We start from the raw sequence: 18,334 nt of genomic DNA, 5'->3' as shown, positions 1-18,334 counted from the left end.
GCTCAGGGGGTGAGTGACGGCCGAGGAGGCTGGGCCCCCTTCTTGGCCAGGCGGCTTGAGCGTGCAATAGATCCACTTTCTTCCTGGGGGTGGCCCGAGGAGCTGGGCAGGACCCTGGACTGGGCGGGCGTGAGGAGAAGTGGTTGGGGCCAGCCCTCGGGGGTCACCCGTATTTCTTCTTCCTTCTCTGGGGAGGCCATTTAAATCCACACTGCACCTGGGCTGAAGCGCATCATGCCTTGGAACCACTCGGGCTGTGGCTACGAGTGCTGAGCAAACCACTGGCGGTGGCTGTCGGGCCTGGTTAGGACTCTGCTTGCTGGAGCAGTAAGGCGCTGGAAGGGGCCTCGGGATCATTTGAGCACAGGGTGTGTAGAGCTGGAAAGGCCCACCACGATTCCTGAGTACGGCCCCCGTCTGACAGAAGGGGAAACTGAGGCCCAAGGAGCAAATATGATCCAACCCCCCCGTCTGACAGACAGGGAAACTGAGGCCCTGGGAGGTAAAGGGACTTGTTCAGGGTCACCCCGCAAGTGAGTGGCTGCACTGGGACTCAGGCACAGCTGTTCTGACTCAGGATCCCCCTGGCGTGACTTCCCCACAGTGAGCAGTGCAGGGCCCGGCTTATCCAGGAGACTCTGCCCGTGTCCTCCCCTAGGCTTGCCGCAGGGAGTCCACCCAGCGTGCTGCCGGCCTTCCTTCTGACCTCTCAGGACACCGGGCGGCCACCCCTGGCTTCCCTCGCCTTTCCCTGGTGACATGCTTGATTTCTCTGAAGCCATTCTTTGGTTCTGGGTGTGTGGCTGCCTGCCCACATCCTCTGCCCAGCCAGGTGCCTGCAGGGCTCCCCATCAGGGTGTGCTGCAGCTGCCCTGATGGCTCTGGAGGGCTGGTTGTTGAATACAGCACGTGAAGGGGAATAATGTTCTATAGGAAGCCTGCAGTGAGGTGGTAAAGTCATTCAGTTATTAAGGGCCAACTGGGCTTGGCACTTGGGGGTGCAAAGACAAAAGTGAAACAATCTCACCTCTCAGGATTTTATTTGAAAGTGTAAACACAGTGCGGATCTATATAAATATTACTTATTTCCTATTTATCCTGTCTACCATGGTTAATGCATGCTTATTTGTTTGCCGTCTCCCCGTTCGATTGTAAGCTCCTGGAGGGCAGGGACTTCTTTTGTCTCTTTGTATCCCCGAGGTTTAGCATGGTGGTTGGTGCATACTAGGTGCTCAATCACCATACTTGAGATATTTGGATTCTGGGGCCACGCTTAGATTTGGGGGGTTCAGGACAGCTGCTTTCCTTGGTCATTCTCCTCCCACAGATACTTACCACACAAAGACAGGGATGGTGAGCAAAGCTATTTATCAAAGCAAGTGGTAAAACAGTCATTGGGGAAATCATACAGATTAGTCTGGGTCAGAGAAAGCCCTCTGTTAGCAAGACGGAATCTCAGCTCGACTGGGGAGAGACCATGTCGCCGGAGAGGCTGGCCCTTGAGAGTGTCTGGGGGCCTAAGGGGTGAGAACGGAGGGACACGTTGGGGCACCCCTCCCCCATGGGTCATGGCCCCCGTTGGCCGTTCAAAGCCTGGCCCTTCTGCTGCTCTTCTCTGCTTCAGAAATCTCTCAGCCACTCGCTCAGGAGTCGCAGGCCATGCACGGAGTTATTAGAAAGAGCATCATTTTGGCAACTGGTTAGATGTGTAGGGTGAGAGGGAGGAAGGACCTGAAGGGGCTGATTATATGCCTGGGAAAATGGTGGTGCCTTGGGCAGATATGGGGAAGTGTGGAAGAGAGAGGGTTCAGGATGAAAGATGTAATGAGTTCTGTAACATCTGTCTGGGGGATGTTGAGTTTGAGATGTCTTCAGGGACATTTCTCCTTGAAGTTGGTGATGTGGGACCAAGTCTCAGGATGGAGACAGGGCTGGAGAGGCTGAATTATGCGTCATTTACATAAAGGGAATTAAACCCCCGGCAACACAGTAATAACTGAGGGAATGTGGAGAGAGAGAAGGGAAGAGGAGCCTTGGGGAATGCTGGGGTGATGTGATGGGGGCCAGGAAGGAGCAGCGAGCCGGGCGGAAAGGAGGACCAGGAGAAAAGAGTGTTATGGAAACCAGAGAGGAGAATGGATGGAGCAGGAGAGGGCGGTCAAGAGCAGAGGGATGGAGCAGGTCACAGAGGAAAGAGAAGACCGCCATGTCTGAAAATGAGGAGGAGTTTCAGCCGAGTGACGGTGGAAGCCGGCTTGATTGCAGAGAGTCACAAGAGGAAGACGATAGAGCGATAACAGGCGGGCTTTGTCTTTTCTCTAGAAGTTTGGCTGAGGAGGCCAAAACGGAAGAGCAACATTGGATGATAGCTCGCTGGGACGCCAGGGCCTAGTGGAGAGGTCTGGATTTGGTTAAGGATGAGGGAGACGTGGGCATCTTTGAAGTTGTGTGGTGTGTGTTCAGTTGTTTTCAGGCGTGTGCAACTCTTCGTGACCCCTTTTGGGGTTTTCTTGGCAGAGATACTGAGTGATTTGTCATTTCCTTCTCCAGCCCATTTTACAGATGAGGAAGCTGAGGCAAACGGGGGAAGTGACTTGGCCAGGGTCACACAGCTAGTGTCTGAGGCCAGATTTGGACTCGGGAAGATGAGTCTTTGTGACTCCAGGCCCAGCGGTCTCTGCACTGAGCCAACAAAGGGCCCGTCTTTGAAGGCAATAGGAAAGAGGCTGAAGAGGAGTGAGAGGGGATGATTGAGGAGACAGTGTGCAGAAGGTGGGAGAGGAGGGGCCCAAGGCCTCATGTGAGGGATTGACCTTGAGCAGAGACGAAGGGAAAGGAGGGGAAAGTGAGGCTTGAGGTCAAGGGGTTGTGGGATGTGGAGGAAGGAGAAGAGGCGGCTCCTGGCAAACAGCCTCATTTTGGGGGGTAAAGTGAGAAGTGGTGTCCTGGGCTGGGAGGGTAGAAAAGGGGGTGCTGGGGAATGGAAGAGAAGGTGGGGAAGGGCCGCTGTGGGGAAACAGGGTGGATCAGAGGGGAATAAAGGTGGGGGAGGGAGCGGGAGTTTTTGTGTTTTCCCCAGAGGAGAAAGGGAACCCCTGGAGTTTATGGAAATGAGCTGTTGGAGAGGAGGGTTGGGGGGGCAAAGTGGGGGAAGATTGGAGGCAGGAGACACGTGAGGAGGCTCACCCTGAGGTGAGAACTGGGCAGTGCAGAAGATGAGTTGATGTGAAAGCCACTGAGGAGTAGATTCAAGATGGTGGGGTCATTGATCTGCCCTGTGGAGAGGGAGAGTGAGGCTGACCTTCAGGGGCTGCCTGGAGGACTGGGAGGACGATGGGACACAGATGGGCTCCAGGGGAAGCGTAAACAGTTCAGCCATGGCCGGGCCGAATCTGAGAAGACGCCTCTCCTGAGCCTTCCATCTGGCGGCTAACTATGAGGCGTGGGAGCTGTGGGCAGAGCCTGGAGCTGGAGATGAGGCCTGGACCTAGAGGGGACGTGGAAGCCCGTGGTCGCCGATGGAGGCACCCAGTGGCAGAGTCTAGGGAGAGAAGAGGGCCCAGGGGGACCAGATATCTAATCACAAAGAAGGGGCAGGGGAGTGGGTGGGCCAGGCAAGCCTGTGCCTTAGGAATGGCTGCTCTGTGGAGAGGGCTGGGCTGGAGGCAGGGAGGTCAGTTAGGAGGCTGCTGTGGGGCAGAGGCGATGAAGGCTTGCTCTAGGCCCATGTGAGCAGAGAGGGGGAAGGAAGATGCCTGAAGAGGTGGCATTGACCCTTACCAACTGATTCGGTGTGAGAGGTGGTGGGGGAGGAAGGAGACAAAAGCGATCATGGCGACCTCAGAAAAATACAATTTAAAAATTAGTGCAGGACGACGGCCACCTGGCTGGCTGGATGAGGAAGGCGGTCTTGGAGGAGAGGTGGTGGGGAGGAAGGGCGTGCCGTCAGCTCCCACGGGGCGAGCTCGTGCTGCCCGTGGGTGTCCGGCGCTGAGATGGCCACGTTGGGAGTTGGAGCAGATCTTGGGGTGGTCTGCTTCATCCTTCTCGTTTCCCAGCAGGGAACCCCATCTGGTGAGGGGCCTTGCCCAGTGAACGATGGTAAGCAAGGAGCCCGAGGTTGAGGCCCGGGGGTGCCGGGGTCTTTGGGCTCTCTGCTTCAGAACTAGCACGCAGTAACACTTAGCAGAGTTTGGTTGCTGGGATTTCCCTGTGCGTTCTCATTTCTGAAGTTCTAGTTATATCCCCCAGCACCTGCCCCAGTCCTTGACACACAGTAGGTACTCAATAAATTCTTATCAGACTATCGTCGTTGCTGTTGAAATGGGAGGGAAGTCATACATTTAGGAATGAATGAGATAGCATTTATTAGGTGCTTGCGGTATACCAGGCACTGTGCTAAGACCCTCCAGGGATACAACCCCATGGCAGACAGCCCCTGACTTGAGGGAGTTGGCATCCTGCGAGGAGAAGGGGGTGGGAGAGGAGCTAAACAGGCTTAGAGGGATGGGTCGGGGCCTGTTCTTTGCCCAACTTGGACCAGAGAGCAGGATTTTACAATGAGCACCATCCTGACTCCTGGGGCATCAGCAGGCTCCCAGCCCCCTGGCTCGAAAGGGCTGGGCGAAGCCTCGGGTTCCTTCCCCTCCGGGTCCTCCAGCCCGTCACCCGGCCCTGCAGAGCCCGGTCACTTCTGTCCCTTCAGAGCAAGCTTGCGCTTGTCCACTGCTGCTGATTTGCAGGGAGGCCTTGGAGCAGGGGGCAGTTGGAAGCAGCCCAGGATTGGGAAGGACTGAGAAGGGGAGCCAGGGGCGATAGAACTGGGAGGAATCCCCCTCCCTCCGTCCCGGGCCTTGGTTCCCCTTCGGTAAAGGTCAGGGAGCTCTCCAGCCCAGGCGGTGGCGGCAGGAATGTCCAGCGTGCTATCTTTAGGGCTGACCGGCTCTCTCCAGGCTGCTGCTTTTGGCCAGATGGGAGACGGCCGCTGGGCAGGGGCTGGTGACGAGCACGGCTCTGCGGGTCAGAAGCTCGGACCTTCTGAGAAGAGCCCTACCTGGGCTCCTTAGCCCAGAGGCAGGTAGCAGGAAGTTGGCCGTTCCTGGGGAACAGGGGGTGGGGAGGGGGAGGAGGGGGAGGGGGAGGAGGCGGTGGCCGAGGGGGAGGAGCTGAGCCGGCTCTCCCTCGGGTGCACCGTGTGTCCTTGGCACGGAAGGAATGGAAAATTTATTCTATTTCAGCCAAGTGGACTTTGAAGACATGTTGCAACTCTGGGGATCAGGGAGCCTAGCCCTGGGGGAATGGGCCGGGCTGGGCTGGGACGTGCTGAAGGTGTTCCTTTTAGAAGTAGCTCTCTGGCCCAGCCCCGCCCCCCCAGAAAAGGGGATTTAAAATAAGTTCTTGAATTCAAGCAGGTGTTTCGCTTCGCTTCTCTGCTCCTCTGCTTTCTGTCCCTCCCATAACGTCAGAAGCCCTCCCATCCAGCCCATATCCTCAAGAATCCCCTCTTTGGCACCCCTGATATTCTGGGGTTCGGGGACCTCTGCTCAGACACCCATGGTGGGGACGCCCCTTCCTCTCCTTCCGACAGCTCTCTCCCCAAGCCTTTTCTTCCTGGTGTCTAAACTAAACGGGGTGGTAGGTAGCTCCCAGCCCTCTGTGCCGAGTTCTGAATTCTGGTGGCAAGAAGGCCGGCCCTTCTTTTCTAGGGGCAGTCCTTCAGAGACCTAGAGGCAGCATGGGAGAGCATGAGCTTGGGACAAGGAAGACCTGGGTTCCAGTCCTGCCTCGGCCACTTACGAGCTGGGTAACCATGGACAGGTCCAGGAGGAGGGGAGCCCCTCGAGACAGGGACAGTCCTCCCTTTTGTCTCCTTAATGTTTAGCACAGTGCTTGTACACAATAAGCACTTAATAAGTGCTGTCCATTCATTCACTTAAGAAGGGAATTGGGCTTTGGCCTCCAGCCTCCTCCAGCACCTTCCCCTCTCTGCTCACCTTGTTCTGGGTCTCTGGATGAGGCCAATGGGATGGCCTGGCGCCTCCCTCATTTTAGATATGACTAAATTCTATCGCTTAGGTCCCAAGTTCTAGGGTGAAAGGTGGCACGGGCGTGATCTCTCTGGGTAATCCCCTCTCCTGGCTGCCGAGATTACTTGTGTGCCTGATTCCGGGTTTGAGGAAAACCTACGACGTTTTTGTGTCGCCATGGGAATTGCCTCTTGGCGAGGTGCCGGGGGCAGGGAGCCTTTCCAGCATGTTTCGGGTCCTTCCTGAGAGGATGCCAGGGTGGCAGCTCCCCGTCCCTGCTTCTGTGGCTCTCAGAACAGCTAGCAGGGTGGTTTTTCCCAAGGCTGTATCATCTGTTATTGCTCCGTGCATGCCCGTGTGAGCCCCCATCGATGGAGCTTCTCCAGTGAGTATCCGTTGATACCAACTCGCCAGCTTTCTGAAAGGGCATTTATGAAGGTGGACGGTAAGAATACTTGGTACGAATCTTCCTCTGACTGTCCGTGTCCGGGGGAAGGGAGCTCAGACTTAGAAAGCACTTGAGGCCGAAGGGCTAACTTGCAGCTCTTGGCTGCTGAAGTCCTCTCTTCACTCTGTGGGCCCTCGGGACATCCCCCGTGGGTACACTGTGGCTTCCTTGTAGCACCAAGGTCGCTTTTGCTCCATGTGTCTCTTTGGTCCTCAGTTCCTGATGCTAACGCTGCCGACAGTCACTTCTGGGGTGCTGCAAGTAAGGTGGACAGAAGTTCAGATCCTCCGGCCTTGTGAGGTTGGAGGCCATCCTCAGGTCAAGGGTGGGGAAGGAGGCTCTTTCCCCGTCCTCCTCCAGGTGGTCTTCTCTCTGGGGCCTGGCAGACCTGCTTTCTCCTCCAAGTTGCCAGACACTTGGATGCTGGCTCAGTATGTTCTGGAGGATCCACTAAGTGTGACGAGGCCTATATCAGTTTAGTGCTTTTGAAACCATGGAGAGGGTTAGGCCTTGCTCAGCTGGATCAGACCGTTTCACTGTCTTCTTCCCCTGATAAAGGTGTCCTGGTACGGCATCTTATGATTCACTTCAGTTACAGTGGGGTGACTGATTCAGCTGACCCCTCCCACACCTCCCCATCCTTACATATCCAAAATAATCGCTGTTAATTTTAACAAAGGGCGCTACGGGGAGGGTGGCAAAGACCTCGTGTAGAAGGTAGTGTTTGAACTGAGAAGAAGAGGTGGAGTTAGCAGAGAGAGCATTCCAGGTGTGGGGCACAGCCAGTGCAAAGGCCTGGAGGCAGGAGATGTGGCCTGTGTGGCCCGTGGAGCTGGATCTCAGAGCCTGTCGAGGAGACTGACATATAATAAGCCTGGAAAGAGAGTCTGGCCCTCAGGACAGCTTGGAAAGCGGCGTTGTTGGGAATCTGTGCTTGCAGAGCAGGCTTGATGGAATTCAGGTCTACAGATTCACGTATAATCCCCTTCTTCTGTTCTATGGGCATATGGAAATGCTCCTGACATTTGGGTTTGTTAGGTTTAGAATTTTTAAAGATGAGGAGGAGGCTGGGTCCAGACTGTGATGGGCTTTAATTCCCAACTGGGGGCGTTTTAATTTGATCTTGGAGGCAAGAAGAAGTCCCAGAAGCTGTTTGAGGAGGGTAGTGTCATGGCCTGACCTCTTAGAAAGATGGTGTGGCCAGCAATGACTGATGGGGAGAGGTTGGAGGCAGGGAGGCCAGCTGAAAGGCTGCCACAACAGTCCTGGTTGGGGGTGCTGAGAGCCTGCCCCTGGGATGATGGCAGAGTCAGGAGAGACCTGAACATGTAGGAGGAAAGTCACAGAGGTGAATGGCAAGACCCAGGGGACAGGGACGTGGAGACCCATGTGGTTGGAAGAGGGGAAGAAGCAGCATTAATTAAGCACCTACTGTGTACTGGCAGCTAGGTGACTCAGTGGATAGAGCGCTGGGCATGGAGTCAGGAAGACCCGAGTTCAAATTCAGCTTCAGACACTCACTAGCTGTGTGACCCTGGGCAAATCACTTAACCTCTGTTTGCCTTAATCCCCTGGAGAAGGAAATGGCAAACCACTGCAGTATCTTTGCCAAGAAAACCCCATGGTCAGTGTTGTTATGATATGGTCCACGGGGTCACAGAGAGTCAGATGTGACTGAACGATACCACATAGCCAGCACTTTATAATCTTCTCTCGTTATTTTAGAGAGGAGGTTTTGGTGGGGGTAGGTGGAAGATGATGAGTTCTGTTGTGGACAGGTCGAGTGTGAAATGTCCAACAGGGAAGTGGTGACGGGGCACTGGGGGTCATTAGAGCAAGCTGGCCGGGATGTATGGGCCAGGAAATCACCTGCACAGAGACGGGAGTTAAAGCTGTGTTTGCTGAGAACGTCACCGAGAGAGAGTGCAGAGGGAGGAGAGAAAAGGGCCAGGGCAGCCCTCCCCTTGTTTCCTGAGCTCCCCTGGCTTTAGGGCTCCCGACCCCGTCCTCATTGACCTGTCACAGAGCGTCCCCAGCCTTGCATCTCCCGCCCCTCCTCCTCTGGACGTCTCCAAATAATTCGTGTTGATCTGTGAGTTTTGTAAGTCTTGGTGGGTCTCTTCAGAGAACTCTCCGTTTTCCTCCTCATCTGATGTTTCCTTGTGTCCTTCGAATTTTATTCTGGAGAATTTCCCATCATTCCTAGCCCGATGTCCCCATAGAGCTGACTTCGGTGAAATTCTCCTTCCTTTCTCTAATCACTTTGAAATCTGCTGACGAAATTGAGGGCTCCGGGGAAACGGGGCATAGATGAAGGCTTCTGAGCTGTACCAAGGGGGTGGACGTGTGTTTAACCAATGTCCTCCAGCTCCTCCGGGGAAAACAGATCCCGGAATCCTAGATCTTAGAATCTCTGGGAGAGGCCGCTTTGCACTTAGTAGGTGCTTAGGAAGTGGGCTGAGTGAATTCTGTGCAGTATGAGGTTATCCTGAAGGCACCTTAGAAAGTGCAGGGGGGCCCTTCAGCTCTGCCTAGTGAGGCTTCTCGGGCCAGGCTGGAGGACAAGGAAGAAGAGGAGGAAAGGCAGCTGGGGGGCCTTGCCCAGCACTGCCCGATGTCCCAGACCGCTGCCGCAGTTCTGTCTGACCCTGCCGCTGCCCCGATGAGGGATCAGTTGTCCCTGGTCCTCGGATGCACAAGTCTCTTTACCCCTCTGAGCCTCAGTCCCCTCACCTGTGAAATGGGGATAGTCACGGCTTCCTCTTTCACCGGGCTGCCTGTGCAGCTTTTGAAGGTCCCATCCGTGTCAGTTGTTAGTAATCCTGTTCCTGGGGATGAGGGAGGGGCCCAGAGGCGTGTGGATGGCAGCAGTGAGAAGGGGGTTGATGGGCGGTGTGGGCCAGGTGCCATCCTGCAGCCTGGCGCTCCTGCTTGGAGGCAATGTCTCCCTTCTCTGCATCCTCGGCCTTTCTCCCGTTCTGAGAGTCCTGCCCATGTCACCGACGCTGGTGGGAGCCTGGCAGGGTCCTGAAGGTGGGAGGGGCTCAGTGGACCTTGGCTCCCACTGACCCGTGGCTCCCACGGGCAGGACCTGTCCACAGATGGAGCTTGGGTGGTCCGGCTGTGGCTGCAGTGGGGTCTTGTGGGCCTGGGTTAGTTTTCCAGACCTTCATTTCGTAGGCTGTCCTGTCCTGCTCCAGGGTGGATGAGGGAAGGCAGGGAGAGGGAAAGGGAGGGGGCCCTGGGGTCTGGTGGAGCGCCGCCTTTTGGAGGCCAGAGGCCTAAAAATAGCAGTGCTGGCGTGCATGCGTGCGTGTGTGTGCGTGTGTGTGTGTGTGTGTGTGTGTGTGTGTGTGCGTGTGTGTATGTGTGTGTGCTCCAGGCAGGGGGTGGGGGGACAAACTACTGTCCTGGATTAGGGAGGGGGAGGACGAGGAGGGTAACCAGGAGCCCATCGCCCCCAAGGCCCTCCTGGCTCTGGGGGCACCAGGGTGGGGTCTCTCAGCCAGCACTGGGCTGGCTGGGATGTTTCTAGGAAGCCCCAGGAGGCCCCAGAGCAGAAAGGGAAAGGCACTTCTTGTGTTTTCAAGCTGCCTGATGTCACAGAGGAGCATTGTTTGAAGGTGCCGGACAAACGGGCCCTTTGAGCACAGTCTCGGCCGGAGCTTTCTGGGAGGAGCCTGAGGAGGCGTCCCGAGAGCCCTGGAGTCTGGGCCACCAGAGGCAGAGACCCGACTCCGGCCGGGATCGCGCTGGTGAAGAGGAGGCCGGGGTCCTGGCCCTGGCCGGCCCGCCGGTGGAGCGTAGGGTCCCCTTGAGAGATGGTGGGGTGAGTGAAGCAAGGGCAGACCCCAGGCCAAGCCCCTCCTGCCGACTGCTCACAGGTCCTTTTGAGTCTGGGCTTGGCGAGGAGGCAGGTGGTCAGCTCCCCCAGGAGCGCCCGGCACAGGGCTGAGCCCCCAGGTGCCCACCTGGGGGTGGGCCTGGAAGGATTTTCAGGACTGAGGCTTCTGCGGGAGGTCAGGGAGGGTGGGCAGCCCCCAGCTCGGAGGCTGATTCCCACTCCCACAGCCTCTTGTGCTCTGGAGTCTGCGGGCACGTCTCAGCGCCCTTGTATATGGCTGAGTTGGTCAAGGCAGAGTGGTCTTGGAATCGAATCCTGGCTTAGACACCTCAAAGCAGCTGGCCTCCGTTTCCTCATGTCTAAAGGGTGGGGGTAGCCACCTCATGGAGTCCCAGGTCTCTCCCGACTCTCTCCTCCCAGCTTCTCAAAGAAACCGCCACTCTTGCTTTCCCTCCCATCATATAATTAATTGTCAGGCCTGGAGACAGCTTTCCCTCGGCCGTCCCCACCCTGGTTCAGGCCCGGTTCCCTCTTGCCTGCCTGGCATCTCTGCCCCAGCCTGTCCTCCCCTCCAGTGGCACCACCACACTCCTGCCCTGAGTGACCGGGCTGCAGAATCCCTCTGGTGAGCGCCTGCTGTATACACCGGGGATATAAGGGTCAAACAGGGGCAGCTCCTTCCCCCGCCCCAGCTTATATTCTACTGGTGGTTGTTGGGGGGAGGGCGGTAGCCACATAGCCACATTTACACAGGTCAGTATGTGCCAGATAGCTTGAGACCAAGCACACTAACAACCTGAAATCAGGAAAGGCTTCCTGTAGGAGGCGGCCTCCTGGATGCCTCAGCAAGGGAGCGCATTCCAGGCCTTGGCTCCGGGAACAGCAAGACCACCGTGTGGGCTAAAATATAGAGGGTACTGTCAGTGGATCCCTGAGTCTGTGTCAGGCTCCATCCCCCCCAGTCTGTGTCGGGCCCCCAGTCCGCCCCAGACTCTGTCCCGAGCCCCCAGTCTATGGCCCCGTCCCGAGCACTGGTGGTAGAGATACAAGGCTGACCCTGCCCTCAGAGAACTTAGCAGGGGAGAGAACGAGTCCGTGTGGGGGCAGGTACAAGGTACACAGAAGTCCTAGCTGCAGCGGGGGGAAGCCTCTGGCAGCAGAGGGGCCCATGTTTATGTCTGAGGGGCCGGGGAACAAGGATTCACCTTGTCCTGTGTGTCCTCAGAGGGCAGACCCAGCAGCAAGGGGGAAGCTGCAAAGGGTTAGGCTTGTGGTCAAGAGGAACCTTCCCCATGCCGAGGGGCCAGCGGCCTGGGCTGCCATGGGACACCTGCCCACGGAGTCCAGACGAACCCTTATCCGGTGCTAGAGTGGGGATTCCTTCAGGCAGGGGCTGGCCTGGGTGGCCATTGTCAGATGCTGTAATTCCATGTTTCTGGCACGTGGGAAGGTCTCACGCAGGAGGTGATGCTTGAGGTAATGAGAGAGGGCATGCCAGGCATGAGGCACAGCCAGTGCAAAGTCACAGAGATGAGAGATGGAGCATCTAGTGCATGAGGGGGCCAGCAAGGGGGCCAGTGTGGCTGGACCCTAGAGAAGGTGGAAGGAACAAGGCCCATATAGATGAGAAAGGCAGGGAAGGGCCAGGTTGCGAAGGGTTTTTAAGTGCCAATCAGAAAAATTTCTATTTGTTCCTGGGACCATTTTGCACTTTATTGAGGGGGAAGGGCAGCAAGATGGTCCCACCTGTGGTTAAGGAAAATCTTGGCAGCCAGCCATGTGGGGAGACGGAGGCAGCCCAACTGGGCAGAGGGCTCGAGCAGCGGTCCAGGGCCGGCTGACCAAAAGGGCTGATATAGGGGGCTGGCCATGGGAGGGGACAAAAGGGGACAGATAGACAGACAGATGGGAGAGAGGGCTCAGAGGTGGAAGCCAAGATGTGGCCATTGATGGGACATAGGAGTAGTGAGGTGGTAAGTCTAGGGCATTGGAAAGATGGTGGTGCCTCAACAGAACTAGGCCAGTCTGGAGAAGTTAGATGTCCACCACAGATAAACACAAGGTAGTCTGGGAGGGAGGGCACCAGGAAAGGTTTCCTGCAGAAGGTGGTGTTTGAGCCGCATCTTGGAGGAAGAGAGGCCCTGGGGCAGAGAGGAGGGCAGGTGCACTCCAGCATGTAGGATGGCGGGGCAAATGCACAGATGGGACGTGGGGGAAGCAGAGGAGATGTGGAGGGATTACAGAGAGGAAACCGGAAGAGTAGATTGGGGCCAGGCAGGGGAGTGACGTGGTCAGACCGGCTCGAAGTCACAGCACCGGCAGCAGTGTGGAGGGCGCGCTGGAGGCAGGGAGACCCAGGGGGAGGCTGTGGCAGCGATGAAGGCTGGAGGCGACGAGGGCTGGGCTCAGTGGAGTGGACGGGTGGAGAGAAGGAGTCACACTCAGAGAAGGTGTGGAGTAGAAATGGCAAGGGGCGGGGAGCACGGAGTGGACACGTGGGCTGAGGGAGAGTGGGGAGTTCAGCCTGACCCTGGGAGGTCAGAAGAGTGATGCCACCGTGGCAGGATCAGGCCCCTTCAGCAGAAGGGCTGGTGTTCTGTTTGGAACGTGGTGATTGGAGGTGATTCTGGGACAAGTGACCAGTAGGCCATGGATGATGGGGAAGGAAGCTCAGGCTGGAGTCTGGTAGTCACCTGCATGGAGAAGGGGTGAAACCCTAGGAGCTGAAGATGTTACCAAGAGACAGTGTAGAAGGAGAGAAGGGCCTGGGTCAGAGCCCTGGAGAATACCCACGGTTACCATCAGGTTTGGAAGATGAGTCAGTAGAGGGGCCCGAAAGGGAGCACTCAGCCGGGGGGGGGAGGAGAACCAGGAGGGAGGACCATCCTGCAAACCCAAAATAGAGATGGTCTCTAAGAAGCAAAACTGGGCGGCAGTACGGTGTACAGCAGAGACAGAGAGAAGACTTGCAGGTCTGATGATGGAGAAATCACGGGCAATTCAGGAGTGGTGGGGGTCATAAGTCAGATGGCCAGGACCTGAGGAGTGGGAGGGAAGGACATAGTGAAAGTTAGGGCTGGCTTAACTTCTCAGAAAATTGGACTTGTTTGAAGGCTGGAGGGACGAACCAGTGATAGGGAAAGGGTGAAGATTTGTGAGGAGAGAGAGAGAGAGACAGAGAAAGACAGAGAGATTGCAGGACATCTTGGGGAGGGGAGAGGGAGGGAGGGGGGACATTCAGAACTCAAAATCTTACAAAGGTGAATGTTGAAAACAAACAACTACAGTGAGGGCCTAGCTGAGCTGAGAGAAGGTGAGTGCAGTGTGCTCAGTCACCACCTGGGAGCCTGAATTCATTGGCTCGTGAGTGGGAGGAGGCAGGTGCCGGGAGCAATCCAGAGTGGAGGTTTGGAGAGGGAAGAGCTGCAATAGGCTGAGGGGGCAGAGGACTGGGGAGCAGAGGATGGCACAGAATTTAAATGGCTGACTCTCCAGGGTTGAGATTGCAGTTGTTTAGAAAAGGGCCAGAGGGTCTCAGTGGAATACAAGCTCAAAGTGGGCTCAATTCGAACCAGCTGTGTGGTGGGGCAGCCTATAAAGCCCATCCCATCTGAGGCTGCGTGACTAGGAGAGGACCACGTCCTGGTCAGACCTCCCCAGCAGGAGTGTGTCGGGTCCTGGGCATCACGGTTTGAGGAGGACTGCAGAGCGTCTCCAGGCGGGCCTGGAGTCCTGGCCCAGTGAGGATTGGATTAAAAGCTTGGAGAAGACTCGAGGGCCCATGGTAGCTGACTTCAGGTATTTGCAGGGTTGACTCGGGAGGGAGGAGGGGTTCTGCTTCTGTGGCTTGGTCCCCGAGGGCAGAATCCTGGGGAGGAGGCCCAGAGGCTCCTTCCCAGGGAGTACTTGCCCACCATCGGGCTTGTCCCAGAGTGGAGGGGGCTGTTTGGGAGGTGGGGGGCGAGATGTTCCAGCAGAGGTCGGCGGCCGCAGCCTCGGGCAGGGATGGGATTGGAAAGCCTGCGAGCTCCCTCCCAGCTCTGCCTTCCTCCAGTTGGGTGTCAGGATGGACGAGGTGCTGGGGCAGGGGACGCAGGGGTTTGCAGCCAGGAGCCACGCTCCCCGTCTGAGGGAGGCAGGGGAGTGCCCGGGGCACAGCAGGCAGGCCAGGCCCAGGAGACGTTCAGGGAGCTTTGAGGAGTGCGCCAATCCTTGGCAGAAGTGGCATTTGAACGGGGCGTGAAGGAAGGCCATGGGCCTGGCCTGGCGCTCAGGGTCTTTCAGCACATTTCTGCGTCCTCTTCCTTTCTCAGGGACCCTCATGAATGACCTTTCAGGGCAGAGGGACAGAGGGCAGCTTCCTAGGCTGAAGTAACTGCATGCTAACCTAGGCTCCCTTTTGGATGTCAGGAATAGAAATATCTCACTTCTTAAAACATGGTTTTTCCTGATTCGGCTTCATAGGCAGCTGAGTGGTCAGCTGGTAGTATTTCAGTTTTATACTCTGTTGCTTAAGTCAGATAGCCCTGGAGTGGGTGGGTGGGTGAGTGGGGCCGTGTCACCCTCATTTCTTAACAGATGCTGATTAGAATCCTCCACAGAAACAGATTGCATAAATCTTAGTTATTTAACCAGAGATTCCTTTAAAGACTTTTTTCTGCTTCCTCTTTTAAAAATTTTATCTGTTTTTAACTTCAGTGATTTTCAGGGAATTGGCCCTGGGTCAGTGTGAGGTTTGGTGTTTTTATTTCTTGGAGTCTTTCCTTCTGCCACTTTCTTCTTTGTGGGTGTGTTTAGAACCTTCTGAGTGGATGAATCGGGAGGAAGTGATTTTGAAATTCAGAGTCTGGAAAACTTGTTTTGCTTACTTACCTGAGGAGGTGATTCCAAGTATTGTTTCTCCAACGTCCCGGGTCTGGTGTTTGATCTGAGGGCTTGTCACGGGATTATGGACAAATCAGCGACTGTTCTGTGTGTGTGTGTGTGTGTGTGTGTGTGTGTGTGTGTGTGTGTGTGGGAAGCAGCATTTATTGAGCACCTACTAGATGCCAGACACTGTGCTTTACCGGTAGGATCTCGCTGGCCTTGGTGCCTTCATGTCCCAGCTGCCTGCCATCAGGGAGGCCCCTATCTGTTCTGGGAATGGGTCAGGGCAGAAGGAAGCTGGAGCTCCCCGGTGGAGAGGGCTGGTGGGTCGGTGGCGTCAGCTCAGCTGTGGTCAATGGTTTAACCATCCTCTCCTAGCTCTCTGTGGTAATGCAGGGAGCCAGCAGGCTTTCCCCCGGCAGGCGGTGAACCCAGGGTTCTAGTAGGACCAATCTCAGTGAGGCACACTTTGGTACCAGATAAAATTAGACACGACCCTGTGACCTCTGAGGATCAAATATAAACTCCTCGGCGGGGTGGCCTGGTGGGAAGGCTCTGGAAGCCAATCAGAACGCCTCTGTGGAGTACCTACTCTATGCTGGCTGCTGCGGACAGACGAGCCGAGGATGAAAGGAGCAGTACCTGCTCATTGGTTCGGGGCAGGGGTTTGAGTGTGTGTGGGCGGGCTGGGGAAGTGATCTCTACGGGACAGAAAGGGGTGCTCCGGCAGCTAGCAGTCTGTGCAGCAGGGGACTGCAGTGGCTGGGAGACCCCGGGCTGCCGGCTTCCTATTTGGGGCCAGCCTAGGAGAGGAGAGGAGTGGGGGTGCTCGGCAAGTAGGGGCTGCTGGGGCTGAGGACGAGGGTCCCAGGGGGATTGGGGAAGGCAGCGGCCCGCGGCGGACGCCCTGGCGCTCGCTGCGCTGCGCCACTCCGGGGTGCCCTGGGCTGCTCACTCGGACCACCGGTCGCCTGCCTGCCCTCTCTGGGCCAGCCCAGACCTCAGCCTCTGTGGGAGGGGGCGGGGAGCGGGGTGTTCCTGGCTCCAGCCTTCTGGCCCCCTGCCCGCCTGCCTGCGCAGCGAGCCAATGCTGGGCGCGGAGGCGGTCACCCATTGAGGCTGCCCCCCCCCGGGGAGCCCCTCTGCCCTGGGAGCACGGCGCCCCCCACTAGAGCTCCCCTTGTGCCGGCCCCCCTTGGATTTGAACTTGGACCCCTGCGGGAGGCCCCCAAAGGGGTGAGTCTGTGAGCGAGCCAAGGAGGGAGGGAGGGTGGTGTCTGCGGCTCCTCCTCTTCCTCTCCTCTCCGCCTTCCTCCTCTCCTTCCCTCCTTTCTTCCCCTCCCTCTGTCTTCATGGTCCTTGTCCTCCTTTGCTCCGCTCTCCTTTTCTTCGTCTCCTTTCTCAACTCCCCCTCCCCTGCCCTCCTGTCTCTCTCCTTTCTTCTCCTCTCTTTCCTCTTCTCCCCTCCCTCCCTCCCTCCCTCCCTCCCTCTCTTCTCCTTCTAGTGAGGAGCTAATGTACTGTTCGTGACTCTCATAGTGCAGTGGCTGGCCCGTAGTAGGTGCTTAATAAATGTTTATTTCCTTCCTTTCTCTGCTCCGGAATCTAGCTTGGTTCTAGGGGCAGGGGCACAGAGGCGCTGCCCCCCGAGCTGAGCGGAGCCCAGAGAGAGGGAGAAGAGGGCGCTGTCCTTGCTCCCGGTAAGGTCCCATCAGCCGAGGCTCGGGAACAGTAGGAGGGCTGAGCATCTCCGGCTGGCCAGTGTTGGGGAGGGGGAACAGGCTGCTGCACATGAGGGGGGCACAGAGAGGGAGCATCCTAAGCCTTAGGGAGGTGCCGTGGCCCGGTGCAGAGGAGAGGACCTGGGTTCAAATCCCACCAAAAGCCTGGGTGACCTTGGGCGAGTCACCGAGACTCATTTTCCTCAGCTGCAAAGTGAGAGATGGAATTAGGTGGCTGCTGGGGTCCCTTTCACCTCTGCCTTTCTGATTCTTGAGAATGCCAGCAGTCACTGCCGGGCCAGGGGTGGGTGCTGGGAGCGGGCAAGGAGGGAGCCGTCTGACTTCCTCACTGCCCTGCTGTAAACCCCTCAGGACCACAGGAAATAGCTCATGGGTCTGTCCTGTCCTCCCCTTCAAAGGGAGCAAAGTGTTTCAGGGCTGCAAAAAGCAAAGCTTCAAAGTCTCTTCTAGGAAGAGCATTGGGGGAGGGGTGGGGGTGGGGGTGGGGGCAGCGGTCTAAGTTTGGAGTGTGTGTGGGGGGGGTTGGGGCTGGCACCTTGGGAAGGAAGGCCCGTTTTCCAAATAGCCCTGAGGGGTCAGACTCTCGAGGTCTCTGGGGTTTCGTTTCCCCACTAGGTGAGCGCCCTTGGAGATGGGAAGGATGTCACAGGTCACCTCGGCCAGCACCCTCACCTTATACTGGAGGATACTGAGGAAGCCCAGAGGGGGCAGGCCCTTGGCTAAGGTCACACAGCCGCTAGTAAGCCGGAGAGGCAGGGCTTTCGTGCAGTTCTGTGGGGGCCTGCTGCTACCCCTTTTCTGATCTCCCTTCCTTTTCAAGAGGCTCGGGCCAGCTAGTTTGTAGAAAGCTGGTGTCCTTGCCCTAGTCGGCTGCCTGTGTTTCCAGTGGGCAGGGGAGGAGAACCTGGTGGGTGGACAGTCTTCAGAATCCTGCCTGAGGGTGTCCCCATAGGGTTCCCTGAGCAGTCTTCTTCTCCCTTCTTCCTCCTCCATCCCCCTCCTCCCTTCTCCTCACTCTTCTCCCTCCCCTCCCCCTCTTCTTTCTCTCCCTTTTCCACTTCTTCCTTTCTTCCTCCCCTCCTCCTTTTCCTTCTCCCCTCCCCCTCCCCTCCTCCTGTTTTTCCTAGGACACTAGTGACGACTCCACCTCTTTCCCTGAGTCAGAGGTTTCCATGGGGTACCTGCTTCTGCTCCTATACTTTCTCTCTCTCTCTCCCCCTCAGGGCTTCACCATCACTCTTTCTGCTTCTCTGTCTGGCCTCACAGAGAGACACTCATTGGCCCAGTGGAAAAGAGCACTAACCATGTAGCCAAAGGGCCTGGATTCAAATCCTGCCCCTTCTGCTCCAGACCTGTGTGGCCTTGGGTGGCCTGGACCTTGGTGCCCTGGTGGGTGAGCCAAGGGGGT

General features: G+C 57.0%; 1 protein-coding gene across 6 annotated transcripts in view; it reads left to right on the top strand.

Moving 5' to 3' along the window:
• MTUS1 (microtubule associated scaffold protein 1) overlaps nt 1-18,334 on the top strand; it is a 128,190-nt gene that overhangs the window by 9,831 nt on the left and 100,025 nt on the right. Inside the window, exon 1 of one of the 6 annotated variants that reach the window (XM_027853638.1) lies at nt 16,331-16,420. The exons of 4 other annotated variants lie outside the window; for them this stretch is intronic. The gene's annotated coding sequence lies outside the window, so the exon portion shown is untranslated. Of the gene's footprint in view, nt 1-16,330; nt 16,421-16,820; nt 16,885-18,334 lie in introns of those variants that run through there. One more of the 6 variants, XM_027853639.1, reaches the window with a different exon arrangement.

This window comes from Vombatus ursinus, unplaced genomic scaffold, assembly GCF_900497805.2.
Source record: "Vombatus ursinus unplaced genomic scaffold, bare-nosed wombat genome assembly UNPS02010193.1, whole genome shotgun sequence".
Classification (NCBI taxonomy): Eukaryota; Metazoa; Chordata; class Mammalia; order Diprotodontia; family Vombatidae; genus Vombatus; species Vombatus ursinus.
Note: the sequence above shows the minus strand (reverse complement) of the source record. Positions and strands in the feature narration are given on the sequence as shown.